General features: G+C 42.1%; 1 protein-coding gene across 1 annotated transcript in view; it reads left to right on the top strand.

The window, feature by feature from the left end:
- The window catches only part of LOC311004180 (uncharacterized protein), a gene marked incomplete at its 5' end in the record, with an annotated part of 73211 nt that extends 57997 nt beyond the window's left edge, over positions 1-15214 (top strand). Inside the window, one exon of the mRNA XM_083996124.1 lies at positions 15115-15214. The remainder of the gene's footprint in view (positions 1-15114) is intronic.
- Between the last annotated feature and the right edge of the window lie 757 nt (positions 15215-15971).

Genomic DNA, 15971 nt, shown 5'->3' with positions numbered 1-15971 from the left:
TCTGGGTGCTTGTCAGGCAGGGCTTGAAATTAGCACTCGCCATTTGCGACCCAGATTTCTCTGTGGCGGGACAGATTTTTAGCTGTCTCGCCACACAAAAATGAGACTCCCAATCTGTTTCCAGGGTTTCCCCCAGTGTATTATGAGCTTATAGTCACCTGACAACGTCACAACTCTGTCGCGCATAACGGGACACGTGACGGACATCATGCTTATCAGACCGCTGCTGCTTCACAGCTGACCGAGAGGAACGCACCGAGCCCAGTTAACGTGAGCCGAGCCGCGGCTCCAAAAGGCTCAGTCAGCTGCTCGGTATTCGAACACTGTACAATCAGCGCGATATAGCGCATTTAATGTTTATAAGCGGCAAAGCGCAAACTGTCCATGCGACCGTGTCTGTGTGTGTATGTGCAGTGCGACCGCACGCGAGAGAGACGGCAGGTGGACTGACTGGCAGAGATGAGAGGTGGTGAAGCGCTGTTTAAAAATGATTATTATAGTAGGCTACTGTTCTCCTTTGAGTGGGGTGGGTTTGTGGGAGGGATAAAAAATTGGGAAAAAACAGAAGAATGGAAGTCTTCTCTTTCACGTTGCACTGTCATGTTGCTACCTGAAATTGCTTAAAAGTCATCAAGAGCCTGTGGCAGGCCGCCACAGTCTCCTTAATTAATTATAATATATAAAATATATATACACTGTTATTCCAGAAAAGTTGAAAGTCATCGTCTACACAGCACAATTGATTGAGAAGAACAGGATGACTGTTATATGGTACTACTATGACTGCTATATAACTAGTGATACAATAGGCCGGTGCATATTCTCATTTGTCCAGGTCATAGTATTTCAAAGGAGGTTAAATCGAAAGCAACTGGACTTAGTTATTTGTCTAGGAAGACGTTTCACCTCTCATCCAAGAGGCTTCATCAGTTCATGTACGCAGCTGACCAGGCTGGGACTGGTCCAACTATCTGGTGTGGAGACTCACTATTTAACCTCTTGTGTGGGCGTTTCACAAGGGTGATGATGTCACTGGTTCCCTTTTGTGTGTGCCAACGACAGTCGTTGGAGTGACAGTCGTTGGTGGGAAGTTGGTTTCGACTTCGTTAGTGCCCTATTGTGTTCTAACAACAGTCGTTGAAGTCACTTGCCACTTGTGAACAGTGGTTGTTCTTTGAGGCTAGATTGTTGAGTCTCCTGGGAAGGGATGAAAGGGCAGCATTGTAAATTGGAGATAGGTGGTGTCTCAGACCTCCTCCCCTGTTGAGGGAAGGTTTTTCTACTTTTACAAAAATGGCTTCTTTAACTCCTCTTTCAAACCATCTGTCCTCTCTGTCTAGGATTTGGACATTGCTGTCCTCAAAGGAGTGGGCTTTCTCCTTGAGATGTAAATGGACAGCAGAGTCCAGTCCTGAGGAGTTTGCTCTCCTGTGTTGGGCCATGCGTTTATGCAGTGGTTGTTTTGTTTCTCCAATGTAGAGGTCTTTGCATTCCTCGTTGCATTGGACTGCATACACCAGATTGCTTTTGTGGGTGTGTGGTGTTCTGTCCTTGGGATGTACCAGTCTCTGTCTGAGTGTGTTGCTGGGTTTGAAATACACAGGGATACGGTGTTTGTTAAAGATCCTCCTGAGTTTTTCTGATACTCCAGACACATATGGAATGACTATGTTTTTTCTCTTGTTTTGTCTTTCTTTCTCAACCACTTTGCTGGTTTTCTTTCTGGAAGCAGCTGCAGTTTTCACAAAGGTCCAGTTAGGGTAACCACAAGTTGTGAGGGCGCCTCTCAGGTGCTTGTGTTCTGCCCCCCAGCTCACAGGCCCAAGGGGCAGAACACAAGCACCTGAGAGGCGCCCTAACCTACAGACATTCTTTTAATAACTTTAGATCAGAATGGCATCTAGATGGTCTGTAACCAACTTGAAGTCAATTGGGCGAAATTCCTTGTTCGTTCAAAAAGGTCAAAAGTTCAAATCAAAATGGCCGACTTCCTGTTGTTATTTCACCATAAGAGGATTTTTTGTGTGTCTTGGTATGATAAATATGTCTACCGATTTTCGTCCACCTACGAAAAAGTAAGCCCAATGGACAGGTTTTTTTTTTTTTTCTAGGGGGCCCCGCCCACGTCCAATGACTTTAAAATATCAAATTTTCACGCAGACCTGATATACATGCAAAGTTCCATGCACTTTGGAGCATGGGAAAGGCTCTAAAAATATCATTTTATACTATAAATAATAATAATAAACATAGCAGCGCTTGTCGTCGCTCGGGCCCTAATAGTGTTTTAGACTGGCTTTGATTTCTTTTAAGTTTTAAACTTTGATTCTTGCAGAGTTGCAGAGGATGTCAGTGCTTCAATAAAGACAGGAAACACTGAGAGCATGAACAGTCCAGTCAGTAAAAGCAAACTGACTGAGATGTATGAGGATCTGAGACTGTGTAAGTGGCCTGACATCAAAGATCAGCTGAGGGAACGTGGAGCAGAGCCAGAGGTCGTCAAAGGTCATATTCAGGTACAGTAGAGTCTGATGAGATGAGATTACTCAGTCTCTAGTGTTGAACTGAAGTCTTACAGTGTTTTTCTCTCTCTCCATGATGATTATAGGAAGAGTTTAAAGGTGCAGCAGAAGAAATGGAGAAGAAGAAGAAGCAGATAGATGAAGTGGTTGGACTGATTGAGCGCAGTGGTGGACTGACAGCTCAGAAGGTACAGAGCAGGAAGACTGCTGTCTAACACTGGCTCATTAAAGCTGGTTTATAATAATAATAATAATAATAATTAAAGCCGCAAGCGGCGATGACGGGCCCTCTCTCACCCATGCGACCGCGGGGCCTGAGGCATGTCGGGGCTGCAATGTTTTGTTCGTCCACCAGGTGATCGGATAAAGTATGTGGGTGTGAGAGCTGTTCGAAGGTGAAATGGCGAGCAAACGAAAAGTCGCCAAAATCCTCAAGGCCCCAGAAGCCACGCCCTTTGACCTAGAGACCTGCGGAGCACAACTTTTGATCAGAGTGGCATCTAGATGGTCTCTAGCCAATTTGAAGTCAATCGGACAAAATCTGTAGGAGAAGTTAGATCAAACAGGTCAAAAGTTCAAATCAAAATGGCCGACTTCCTGTTGTGATTTCACCATGTCATTAAGGGGCTTTTTTGTGTGTCTTGCCATGTTCTATAAGCCCACCAAATTTCATGCATGTAGGTGAAACGCAAAGGAGGGGCTGATGTTTTGAAATTTTCTAGGGGGCGCTATAGAGGCATTTGGCCACGCTCATTTCCAACGACTTTAAAATATAACATTTTTCGCAAGGCCTGATGTGCATGCTAAAATTTACGCGTTTTGGGGCATGTTAAAGCCCCCAAAAAGGCGATCCTTTTGAGAGAAAAATAATGAAAGATTAAAGCCGCAAGCGGCGATGATCGGGCCCTCGCGACTCCGCGCCACCGCGGGGCCTTAGGCACGCGGGGGCTGTGGTGAGAAGGGAGAAAAACCCTGGCAGGAGCAAAAAAACGCAATATTTCGTTCATCCACCAAGGGGCGGACCTTCATCACACACGTGAAGTTTCGAGCAAATCGGAAAAAGCATGAAGGAGTTATGATGAGTTGATGGTTCATCCACCAGGGGGCAGTAATGGGATGCGTGCAGGTGTGTTCAGGGTCAGTCCCTCATCACACATGTGAAGTTTGGAGTGAATCGGACAAAGCATGAGGGAGTTATGAGCAGTTAAAGGTTCGTCCATTAGGGGGCAGTAATGGGATGCGTGCAGGTGTGTTCAGGGTCAGTCCCTCATCACACATGTGAAGTTTCGTGGAAATCGGACAATGTTGATGTAAAATATGCCACTTCCTGTTTCCACTAGGGGGCAACATGAGTGAGATCGCCTATGAGCATATGGAGACGTTGAGGTCGTGACCCTGGACCTGTGTACCAATTTTCATGTTGATACGAGTTCATTAAAGCCATCAAAAAGCCAAACGTATTTTCTTGGCGAGGGATCATCAGTTGCCATGACGCCACGCGGTCACCATTACTCGTAGCTTCACAGTGTTCATAATGTAGCTTCACCAACTGGTTCTGCATGTTTTAGAAGTGGAATGAAGTTGATGGGGTCAACTATGTGGAATCAGTACACGTAATGTAAAAACTGGTCACTTCCTGTTACCACCGGGGGGCGCTATGAGTGACGTAGGAAATTAATATATCGGGACGTTCAGGGCGGAGCCATCGTCATGTCCAGCAAGTTTGAAGTAGCTACGATAAAGTATGTGGGCGTGAGAGCCATTCGTATTTACATGGCGAGGACCGAAACAGGCGCCAATGTGAATTGAGCCATAGCAGCCACGCCCTATGACCTACACACCTGCGGAGCACAAGATAAGGTCATCATGGGGTTTCGATGCTGGAAAACAAATTTGAAGCCGATCGAGTGAAATCCCTAGGACGAGTTCGCTCAAACGTAAGTAGTGGAAATGTCCAAAAATGGCGAAAAAATGGCAAAAATTTAAAATTAAAATCAAAATGGCCGACTTCCTGTTGAGATTTTACCATGACGTTAAGAGACTTTTTTGTGCGTCTGGGGATGATGAATGTGTGTACCAAATTTTGTCTGCCTACGACAAACTAACCCAATAGGCGAGGGCAAATTTAAAGTTTGTAGGGCGCGCTATTTCACCATTTTGCGTCGACCATGTGCGACGACCCAAAAATATCGAATTTCGGATGAGGCCGGAGGGACATGCAAACTTAGACAACTTTTCCAGTTTGGGAAAGGGGCGAAATTGGGGCATGAAAAGTCGCGTGAATAATAAGAATAATAAACATTACAATTTCAATATAGCATTTTTCCCCCTGGGTCTTCCATACCACATGATTACTTCACTACTTGATTACTTTGGGGTCACTTGCACATTGGGGTCACGTGCACGTTGGGGCCTGAACGAATTACAATAGGGCTTTCGCTGTGCGACTTGCAGTCGCCGCTCGGGCCCTAATAATAAACAGAGCAATTACAATAGGGCTTTCGCTGGGCGACTTGCAGTCGCCGCTCGGGCCCCAATGACAACAAAGACAAATTGAGTGACATCAAATAAAATCAGGGAAGGCCTTTCGATAGAAGTCAGTTTTGAGTAGGGATTTAAAACAAGCTACTGATGAAGCTGACCTGATGTCCTCTGGCAGATCGTTCCAAAGCCTTGGGGCCCGGACAGAGAATGATTTTTCCCCTTTTGTCATCAGTCGGGCCCCAGGGACAGCTAAAAAACCTTTATTTGAGGATCGCAGAGTGCAGGCAGAAATGTGCAGAGATAAAAGGTCAGCAATGTCTGCAGGACTAAAACTGCTGAGTGCTTTAAAAGTAATCAATACGACTTCCGGTCGGAACACCGTCATGATGGCCGCATAGCGAGGGAGCTCCCGGCTGAACCAGAGCAATTAGAGAAATACCCCCATTTAAACCAAACAAATAATTCAAAAAACGCAGAGAAAGGGGTTAAAAAGCGATATCACCACTTTGAGCAGTAAACGTCGTCTGAAGACAAGTGGGAGAGAAAGACGGAGCGCAGCAACAATTAGCAGCTAACAGGTTTGAGCTAAGTTAGCAAACAACACGGTGCAGTCCGGAGAAATGGCCGACTTGGAACTGATTCTGCAAGAACTAAGAGGATTTCGCCAAGAAAACAAAGGACAACTAGAGACAATAAGAGAGGAAATTATAAAGGCGAATACCAGACTGGACGAGGCGGAAGGACGAATTGAGAAAGCAGAAGAGAGGATCCAAAACACAGAAGACGTCATCACGGCCATGCTAAAGCTACACACCAAGCTGGAGGACAAGCTGCTGGACCTGGAAAGCCGCTCCAGGCGTGAGAACATAAGGATTTATGGGGTACCGGAGGGGTCCGAGAAGGAATCAACCACGATGGTTTCATTTGTGGAAAATTTACTCCGCGAAGGTCTCGAGCTAACGCACGACATGATTGAAAGAGCTCACCGGTCGCTGGGACCGCAGCCGCCGGGGGACGCGCCGCCATGCTCCATCGTAATCAAGTGTTTAAGTTTTAAAACAAAAGAGACAATACTCCGCAAGGCATGGCAGAAGAAGGGGTTCACCTGGCAAGAAAACCGCATAAACCTGGATCACGACTATCCACCTCTAATACTCAAGAAAAGAAGAGAATACACAGAGATCCGCAAAATACTGAAGGAGAACAGAGTTCAGTTCCAGACCCTCTTCCCTGCCAGGCTGCGCGTGAGACACGAGGACGGAACCAGAACCTACGAGACGGTAGAGGAGGCATCAGAGGACCTGCTGAGAAGAGGCTACGCTGTGACAACCACCACCGCACCTCCGGAGACGCTCATGGAGCAGGTGCAGCGGCTCTCCTGGACGAGAGTGGACAGACGAGCAAAGAGGGGACCAGCCGACCGGGACCAGAGCTACAAGGAGAAGCTCCGAGCCTTCAGGAGAACATCACCGACCCCCTCCGGGACTGGAAGGATTTAACCCACGCCAGAGGACGGCGGACTAAACGGCGATTTTTTTTTTTTTCTATATAATGTACTGACTATAATAAGTGGTTAAAATACACTATTGGTTCACTCGGGGCCAATTTCTTCACTTTGGACTTTTTTTCTTTCTCTTTTTTTCCGACATGCGGCTGTTGCAGGTAAGGGCCTCTTCCTCCGGACTGAGGAGGGAGACTGTTTCCTTCGAGCCACCTGGGGAGGCTCAACAGGGTCGGACTATCAGACCCCTACATAGGGAGTCACACGGACAAATTGTGTTCAGTTTGATGCTGTTTAGCGTGTTAGTTGTTTATTCCCTGCTGGTTCTCGCAGGGGGGAAGCGCACCGGGTTTTCGAGTGGGAGGGAGGGGGAAATCACATAGATGCAAAACAGGTCTTTAAAAATAGCGTCATTTAATATAAATGGAGTACTCAATCCAGTTAAAAGGTGGAAAATTTTATCAAAATTGAAGAAAGATAAAATCCAAATAGCTCTCTTACAGGAGACACACCTCGACGACTCCGAACATGCTACATTGAATAAATCAGGATTTAAACATGTTTACTTTTCTTCACATGTATCGGGGAGACGGAGAGGAGTGGCGATTTTGATATCCAGTGCGGTAAATTATGAGCACATAACAGAACATAAGGATAAAGAAGGCAGATTTGTTATGGTCACGGGGAAGATAGAAGGTACTGTGATAAGTCTCCTTAACTCTTTCGCGACCACACTAATTCCTCAGCGCATCCGCTCAGGACCACATGTTTTTGGCTATTTGTTTACATTTTTCTCACGTCGAACCGAACTCTGTACATCACCTAGAAACAAACGGTTTTCACGTGGTTGAAGAGTGACTTTCCAACGTGCTCCACGAAAAAACGGCGAGTTTTTCCGCCGTTTCGTTCGTGAGGACGAAGTAGAAGAAGAGAGCTGGGTTTCTCCAAAAACGGAGCTCCCGCTCTAGTTTCAGAGAAAAACGCACTTTTGTGTCAAGTGGCAATCTGCTCATTTTACCGGTACTCTGCAGTGTGGCGTCTCCCAAATCATTTCTACGGCTAAATAAATATATTAGTAGGCAAATCTGGGGGGTGTGGCAGCTTGGAGAGCAGCGGTGCAGCGGTGTGGGTCTCTGGCCGCAGCGCAGCAGCTCCGTGACACTGCTGTGTGACTGGCCGGTGATGAGTGCTCTGGGGCGGGGGCGGCCGGTCACAGCCCCCGCTGCTCAGCACCCGCTCCGCTGCACCGTGAAAACAGCCGTGATAACGGGCTTTCAGATCCGAGTCTCCAAACCAGAAACGTTCGTAACAGCACCGGTAAAAGTCGCCACATTTGTCGTCGGTCGCTTTTGTCAAAAGAGGGTTTGGAAAGTCGCCAGATTCAGCGAGAAAGTCGCAACACTGTAGCCGACAGCCGCACAGCGCTGCACGCTGTCCCCAGAGCAGCATTCAAGGAGAACGATTACTCAAACAAAACCAAGATCACACAGTTTATAAAAAACATTATGTTTTGATTTTAGTTTAAAACAGTTTTACATATCAGAGGACTACCATATTCACACACAGGGTACCTCAGAGTGTCTATTATCGTAATCTGTAAAAAAAACGGTTTTGACGAGTTTACTCGTCAATGGTCGTGAACGTTCGGCAGGCTGTGACGAGTTTACTCGTCAATGGTCGTGAACGTTCGGCAGGCTGTGACTAGTTAACTCGTCAATGGTCGCGAAAGAGTTAACGTGTATGTGCCGCCGGGCAGTGACTGGTCCTTCTATAAACAAATGGTTGATTTAATGACAACAAAGAGTCAAGGGATTTTAATATGTGGCGGAGATTTTAACATCCGATTAAATCCCAGAATTGACTCATCTAACGGGAAATCTGACGCAAGAAACATCAGCAATAGATTAAATACTTGGATGCGTGAAGTGGGGATTGTGGACGTATGGAGAGAGATAAACCCGACGAGCCGAGACTACTCACATTACTCATACGCTCACAATGTTTACTCACGCATCGACTATTTTTTTATGCTTAAAGGAGATCTTTTCAGGGTGGACAACTGTGAAATAGGACCTAGTACTATTTCAGATCACGGTCCCATCTATATGTCAGTCCATCTGAATAATAATAAGTAAATAAATCCACTCTCTGGAGACTGAACTCAAGCATTCTGAATAACCCAGTTATTAAAGATAAATTGAAAAGCGAAATTAAATTGTATTTGGAAAACAACGATAATGAAGAAGTGAACCCACCTATTCTCTGGGACGCATTAAAAGCAGTATTGAGGGGCAAAATAATAGCCATCTCCTCATATGAGAAGAAAATTAGGGAGCAAAAACTCAAAAAATTAGAAGAGGACTTGAAGAGACTACAGAAAGAACATGCAAAGTCTCACAAAGATGATGACAAATGTAAGATTAAAGAATTAAAAAAAGAAATAGATGAAATAAATACCCAGGAAATTCAGAAAAAGCTCCTTTTTACAAAGCAACAATACTATGAGACAGGTGGAAAATCACTGAAACTTCTATCGTATAGGTTAAGAAAACAACAAGCGGATAGAACTATATATAAAATAATAAACTCTGAAACGAAAGTAATAGAAACAAGCCCGGAGAAAATACAACAATGCTTCCAAAAGTACTATAGAATATTATACACACAACCACAGATAAGCAACGACAACCAGATTGATGCCTTTCTGGCCCAGGTAAATCTTCCAAAGGTCACTGATGAACAAAATGGGAAATTAATATCCAAAATAACAAAGGAAGAAACTCAAACAGCAATTAGGAGAATGAAAGGGGGAAAGTCTCCAGGGACAGATGGTTTTTCCACAGAATGGTACAAAACAATGCAAGATCAACTAATTCCAACATTATTAAAGACATTTAACTGGGTTTTGGAGAACAAAAATATCCCCCCCTCATGGAGGGAGGCAATGATTTCGATCATACCTAAGGAGGGGAAAGATAAATTGGAATGTGGAAATTACCGTCCTGTAAGTCTTTTAAATAACGACTATAAATTATTCACCTCCATATTATCCAAACGAATAGAGTTGTTATTACCATTATTAATACACAAGGACCAGACTGGCTTTGTCAGACAAAGACAGACCCAAGATAACATCAGGAAAACACTGCACGTTATGAGACAAGTCAAACATCAAAAACTGGAAACACTGATATTAAGTTTGGACGCTGAGAAAGCATTTGACTCAGTGAGGTGGGCATTCTTATATAAAGTACTTTCAAAATTTGGCTTCCATACAACTATAATTGACACGTTTGCAGCACTATATAACAAACCAACAGCTAGAATCAAAATCAATGGAAACTTAACCAATTCATTCACTTTAGAAAGAGGGACGAGGCAGGGGTGTTGTGCGTCGCCGCTCCTCTTCGCCTTGTTTATAGAACCCATGAGTCAACTAATTAGGCAGAGGAATGATATAAAGGGGGTAACAATGACATCTGGGGAACAAAAACTGGCCCTATTCGCCGACGATTTATTGATAAGTATAACACAACCTACTCAGACACTACCAAAACTGATGAAATTGTTAGAGGAATTTGGTTTAGTTTCTGGTTATAAAATTAATATTAATAAGACCCAAGCATTAACGTTTAATTATGACCCTCCACCTTCAATTAGGACCATGTACAATTGGAAATGGGATGCTGAGTCCATTAAATATTTGGGGGTCTCATTACCTAGGGACTTCACAAGACTGTATAACTTAAATTATGGCCCACTAAATTCAAAGATAAAAACCGATATACAAAGATGGAACGTTATTCCCTTTTTAAGTTTAAGCTCCCGGATAGAGTCAATCAGGATGAATATTCTTCCACGGATGTTGTACCTTTTTCAATGTTTACCAATTAAAATACCATCTAAACAGTTCTTAGAGTGGGACAGAGTAATAGCGAGGTATCTGTGGCAAGGGAAAAGGGCCAGAATCAAATTTAAAACATTGCAATTAAGAAAAGAAAAAGGGGGAATGGGCCTTCCCTGTTTACAGGATTACTACCATGCAGCTCAGTTGAGGCCTTTAGTTTGCCTGTGCTCGCCTATGTATGATGCAGCATGGAAGGAAATTGAAGGAACGATGATAAAGGGAATTCCAATAACAGCTTTATTAAGTGACAATAAATTACAAGAAGAACAGGAGATCCCAGAGGACTCTATAACAAGTAGCTTCCTGAAGTCCTGGCAGGAAATAGTCAAAATTTGCAGATTAAAAGACACATCTAAGATTATGAGGTGGTGTGCCTATGACTCGGACTTTATGCCAAATAAAACCGACGGCAGATTTAAGACATGGATCACAAAAGGTTTAACTACCTATTATTTGTTTGTCCACAAGGGGGCATTTCAGAGTTTTGAGGCCCTACAGAAGGATCATGGTCTAGGGAGAGACGATTTTTTTAGGTACCTGCAAGTGAGAGATTATTATAACAAAAATATTAAAGAGGCGTTAAGAAAAGACGAATCAGGGTTCATGGAGGTATTCTTATCATTAACTAAGTCCAGATCTTGCAACAAAATTATCTCCAAATTATATAATGCCATACAACTAGCCAAACAAGAGAATACAGAATACATAAAGAGGAAATGGGAAAAGGAAATAAGGATAATTATTACACAGGAGAGTTGGGAGAAAATATGTCAACTACAATGGATCTCAACCGGGTCAAACACCTGGCGGGAGTTCTGTTGGAAAAGTATAACAAGATTTTTTATCACACCCATTCAGAAGCGTCATCAGGGTAGCGGGGATGCTTGTTGGAGACTCTGTGGGTCTAATGGAGCCAACCACTTCCATATCTTTTGGGACTGTCAAGTAATAAAATCTTACTGGGAAGAGATCCACAAACATATTAAAAATATATTTAATGTGAACATTCCATTAAAATGTGAAACTATGTTTTTGGGCAATATAATGTTTGAAACATGGAACATAAAAGACAAAAAACTGCTGACCATACTGTTGGCAGCAAGTAAGAAATGTGTCACTAGGAAATGGTTAAGAGTGGAACCTCCCACCATCGACGAATGGATTGAAATTGTTTATGAGATTTATGTTATGGAGAAGATTTCTTTTTCCCTCAAAGTTGAGAAAGACATTTTTTATAGGATCTGGACCAAATGGACTGAGTATGTAAAACCAATCAGATCTGATTTTATCTGATTATACTTGCGCTTTGTGTGAACCTACCCTCTTCTATTTTTTTTATTTTTATTTTATTTTTTTGTGAATGGAGTATAGATTACATGTAGGGGTGCACTCCCCGGTTTTGTTGTTTTTGTGTTATTGCTTCCACCTGGAATGGTTTGGGTCCGTGGGAGAAAGATCCAGAAGGGCAGAAGGTACAACATCATTGTATCCTTGACAAACTGAGTAAATGTATGTGTGAAGTGATGTATGTGATGGATGTCTGCCTTTCTGAATAAAAAGAGAATTTCAAAAAAAAAAAAAAAAAGTAATCAATACAATTTTAAAATCAATTCTAAGACGTACTGGGGGCGGTGTTTAGCTCAGTTGGTAGAGCACCCACCCCATGTGTTGAGGCTGTAGTCCTCACTGCAGGCGGCCCCGGTTCGAATCCCGCGTCGGATGGCCCTATTCTGCATGTCATTCCCCCCATCTCTGCCTCCCATTTCCTGTCACACTCTCAACTGTCCTATCAAATAAAGGCATGAAAAACCCCCCCCAAAAAAAACTTTAATTTAACCCTCATACAGCGTTAAAAAAACGTTCCTTTAGCGGTATTGGTGGCTGTTTTCATCCACTAACTTTGACTGCTGTAAAAATATATCAGATACATTTTTTTTTTTAATTTTTTGCATACATCTGTTAATCAACTTCAGTCTTGATCAAAACTGCAATTTTTTTTTTTTTAATTCAAAATTTTAACCCTTTGAATGCCAATTGAAAAAACAAAACCACTGATATGGGAAAAAATACACACAAAATGAGCTATTTTCAATATAAAAAGTGATTGGACAAAGAACATTTTTTTCATGCTATCACAGTCTTGGATATGTCAAAGATTAGTAACATAATTGGTTTTGATGCATATTTAGTTTTTGTGCAGCAACAGATTTTCAAAAAAACTTCCTTTTGCGGTATTGGTGGCTGTTTTCAGCCACTAACTTTGACTGCTGTAAAAATATATCAGATAAATATTTTTTTCAATTTTTTTTGCATAAATCTCTTAATCAACTTCAGCCTTGATCAAAACTACTAAAAAAATTTTTAAAAATCAAAATTGTAACCCTTTGAATGCCAATTGAAAAAACAAAGTCACTGATATGGGAAAAAATACACGCAAAATGTGCTATTTTCAATATAAAAAGTGATTGGACAAAGAACATTTTTTTCATGCTATCACAGTCTTGGACATGTCTTAGATTAGTAACATCAATGACTTTTATGCATATTTAGTTTTTGTGCAGCAACAGATTTTCTAAAAAAAAATCCTTAGTGGCTGTTTTTGCCCCATTGACTCCCATTATAAACACATTTTTTGAATGCAGAGACATGACACTATACATAAATATAATTTTTACAGTCAGGGTGATCAACCCTGTTCAGAAGGGATCAAATTAGGTAATTTTACTGTTGATCACCTGGTTCACCCATTTACCCATTACATAGGCCTGTTGTATTACTAGCCTAGTTTCTGTATCTGTATAATAGTGTTTATGAGCATATTTGTGTGTGTGTGTGTGTGTGTGTGTGTGTGTGTGTGTGTGTGTGTGTGTGTGTGTGTGTGTGTGTGTGTGTGTGTGTGTGTGTGTTGGGTGGAGAGCACAGGGTTAAAATAGAGGGTATGTAACTGTAGGACTGACCTCAGAAGTGTATGTTCAATTAGGTGTGTGACCTTTGTGCGCCGACCTTGATATAGCTAAAAAATCAAAACATGCACCCCGGCTCTCAGAACTACAAAGAGTCTACATACAGTAAACAAAAACAAAGTGTAAGTGTGATTATGCAACTGCTGGCCAGGTGGCCTTTTGATCTTGAGAAGAGGAGCCTTGGCACTCAGAACTTCACACACACACACACACACACACACACACACACACACACACACACACACACACACACACACACACACACACACACACACACACACACACACACAAATATGCTCATAAACACTATTATACAGATACAGAAACTAGGCTAGTAATACAACAGGCCTATGTAATGGGTAAATGGGTGAACCAGGTGATCAACAGTAAAATTACCTAATTTGATCCCTTCTGAACAGGGTTGATCACCCTGACTGTAAAAATTATATTTATATATGGTGTCATGTCTCTGCATTCAAAAAATGTGTTTATAATGGGAGTCAATGGGGCAAAAACAGCCACAAAGGATTTTTTTTTTTGAAAATCTGTTGCTGCACAAAAACTAAATATGCATAAAAGTCATTGATGTTACTAATCTAAGACATGTCCAAGACTGTGATAGCATGAAAAAAAATGTCTTTGTCCAATCACTTTTTATATTGAAAATAGCACATTTTGTGTGTATTTTTTCCCATATCAGTGACTTTGTTTTTTCAATTGGCATTCAAAGGGTTACAATTTTGAATTTAAAATTTTTTTTTAGTAGTTTTGATCAAGACTGAAGTTGATTAAGAGATTTATGCAAAAAAATTTGAAAAAAATATTTATCTGATATATTTTTTACAGCAGTCAAAGTTAGTGGCTGAAAACAGCCACCAATACCGCAAAAGGAAGTTTTTTTGAAAATCTGTTGCTGCACAAAAACTAAATATGCATCAAAACCAATTATGTTACTAATCTTTGACATATCCAAGACTGTGATAGCATGAAAAAAAATTTCTTTGTCCAATCACTTTTTATATTGAAAATAGCTCATTTTGTGTTTATTTTTTCCCATATCAGTGACTTTGTTTTTTCAAATGGCAGGCAAAGGGTTAAAATTTTTAATTAAAAAAAAAAAAATTGTAGTTTTGATCAAGACTGTAGTTGATTAACAGATGTATGCAAAAAAATAAAAAAAAAATATGTATCTGATATATTTTTACAGCAGTCAAAGTTAGTGGATGAAAACGGCCACCAATACCGCTAAAGGGTAGTAAATTTGCAGACAGTGTAATATTGACCTTTTGAAAATTTCAAAATCATATTTTCAAATTGTATGTAAAAATAAGGTTTGTCAGCAAAAATCATGCCATTTGCTGCAATACAGTGAAAGTTATGGTCAAATTAAGAGGAAAAAGTGACCCCTAGTGGATGTTTTTGGCGCTAATACCGTAAAAGGGTGAAGACGTACTGGAAGCCAGTGCAGGGAGGCTAAAGCAGGCGTGATATGCTGCAGCTCTGTAACAACCATCTTCTGTTCCAGGTAAAAGAGAACAGAGGCCTGGCTGTGCTGTGTCATCAGATAGATCTGTACAATTCTGGGAGTGGAGTTACTTCTCAGGTTAGTTTGGTAACATCACACACAGTAGATGTACTTAACCTTTGTACACCCAGTAGAGCCGTCATTAACTTGTTAGACCAGTCAGTGTAAAGGCCTTTTGTTCCTCACAGACCCTTCTCTCCCTCTCTCAACAGGAAGTCCAGTACTCCTGGGATCAGCTGCTCTCTGAATGTGGCTGGTTGGGTCGCCTGATGGCTTTAAACAACCCTCCACTCCAACCAGACTGGAAGAATCACACTCCTGGGATGGACGCTTGGGATATTTTCCCTCGGCAAATCAGAGTTCCTGCTGCCAAGGGCCTGACAGCTGCAGCTTATAACAGAAAACAGAATCTGTTTTCTAATAATTCCAAATAGCTCCCTCTTCTCCCTCTCCCTTAATGGGACAGTTCAACATTTTAGCAAATTTGCCCATTGCCATAATCCCTATAGTCATAGCAGTAGGTTCGTTACCTTTAATTGTTGGTGCAAGCTATTTTTAGAACGGCGGAGCAGAGCCGTGAGCTGCTCAGAGCTACGCTATGGAGGCTCATGGGATTTCTTGGTTTCCATCATCAAACTCATCAAATACACAATCCAACAACTCCACAACGCTCTGGTGGACAAGTTGTGAGCTGCACATTCACCACGCTATGAGATAATAACACAACGTTACCACACAGAGTTGTTTTAGAGGGAAATACAGAGACTGTTGCATGAATTTCATGCAGCACAGCAGCAGATCGTAAGTGAGGGTGATGTCCTGCACCCCCGGCTTAAAAAACATCCCAGAGGAAACACTGGTCTGCTCCATGACTATACTAAATAAATGTGCCTATTCAAAATCATTGTGCTAATATTTCAGTGTGCACTCTGCTTTATCTGTCTATTTTCCAGGTTAAAGCAAACTGATGTGGCACAGTTTTTCCCCTCCCAAAAAAAAAGATTATTTAGAGCATTGGTTCCCAACCTTGGGTCGGGGCCCCCTTCTGGGGGGCGTCAGAGATGTCAGA

The sequence above is a fragment of the Trachurus trachurus genome (assembly GCF_905171665.1).
Source record: "Trachurus trachurus genome assembly, chromosome: 21".
In the NCBI taxonomy this organism is placed as follows: domain Eukaryota; kingdom Metazoa; phylum Chordata; class Actinopteri; order Carangiformes; family Carangidae; genus Trachurus; species Trachurus trachurus.
This window is presented reverse-complemented; position numbering and strand designations above follow the sequence as displayed.